This window comes from Gossypium hirsutum, chromosome A06 (genome assembly GCF_007990345.1).
Source record: "Gossypium hirsutum isolate 1008001.06 chromosome A06, Gossypium_hirsutum_v2.1, whole genome shotgun sequence".
In the NCBI taxonomy this organism is placed as follows: Eukaryota; Viridiplantae; Streptophyta; class Magnoliopsida; order Malvales; family Malvaceae; genus Gossypium; species Gossypium hirsutum.
Window position 1 is genome coordinate 32,839,038 of NC_053429.1, and position 1,094 is coordinate 32,840,131.

The following is a 1,094-nucleotide window of genomic DNA, read 5'->3' on the forward strand; positions in this document are numbered from 1 at the left end:
ACCATCAATCTTTTTATTTAGAAGTTCTACCTGGTTCGACAACATAGTAATCGAATCAACGTTATAAACGCCTTCTGTTTTAGTTGGCTTAGTCCTCATGACTTTCCACTGATAGTTATTCAGTGACATCTCTTCAATAAATTCATAAGCATTTTCAGGTGTATTATTAGTGATGGTTCCGCTAGTAGCTGCATCAACCATTTGTCGAGTCGAAGGATTCAGGCTATTATGGAATGTCTGAACTTGGAGCCAAAGTAGTAACCCATGGTGAGGGCACCTTCTCAGTAAGTCCTTGTATATCTCCCATGCATTGTAAAGAGTTTCTAAGTCCATCTGCACAAACGAAGAGATATCATTACGTAATTTGGCTATTTTAGCTGGCGGAAAATATTTTAATAGAAATTTTTCGGTCATTTGTTCCCAAGTAGTGATTGACCCTCGTGGTAACAAGTTCAACCACTGTTTAACTTTGTTCCTCAACGAAAAGGGAAACAACCAAAGACGTATGGCATCATCAGAAGCGCCATTAATTTTTAATGTATCGCAGAATTCCAGGAAATTTTCCAAGTAAGTGTTAGGATCCTTATCCTGCAAACCATCAAACTGAACAAATTGTTGTATCATGTGACTAGTGTTAGGTTTTAGTTCAAAATTATTTTCAGCAATAGCAGGCCTAACTATACTTGACTCAGTTCCTGTTAAAGTAGGTTTAGCGTAATCATACATAGTACGAGGAGCAGGATTTTGATTTGCTAGTTCAACGTGTATCGCAGGAGGTAGCTGATTGTCTTGGTTTTCAGCTATCTCTTCGGTTAGGGTTTGAGTATCGCCCTCTTTCTCATTCTCTGTATATCTTAAGCTTTGCCTTATTTCTCTTTGGTTTTTGCGAATTGTGCGATCAATTTCTTCGTCAAAAAGTAGTGGTCTTGATAGGTTTCTTCTAGTCATAAACTATAAAAAAAACTACCAAGAGAAAGAAAAAGTAAATTAATAAATAATAATAATAATAATATTAAATCAAATTGCAAGAAAAATAAATAGCTAAAGTAATAAAAATTGAGTGTTCCTAATATCTTAGTTCCTCGGCAACGATG

The 1,094-nt window shown here is 35.6% G+C and overlaps 1 non-coding gene across 1 annotated transcript; it reads left to right on the forward strand.

Moving 5' to 3' along the window:
- Positions 1-259: 259 nt before the first annotated feature.
- LOC121231217 (small nucleolar RNA R71) lies at positions 260-366 on the forward strand. The gene has a single exon (XR_005929283.1). It is a non-coding gene; the product is annotated as a small nucleolar RNA R71 (small nucleolar RNA).
- The last annotated feature ends 728 nt before the right edge of the window (positions 367-1,094 follow it).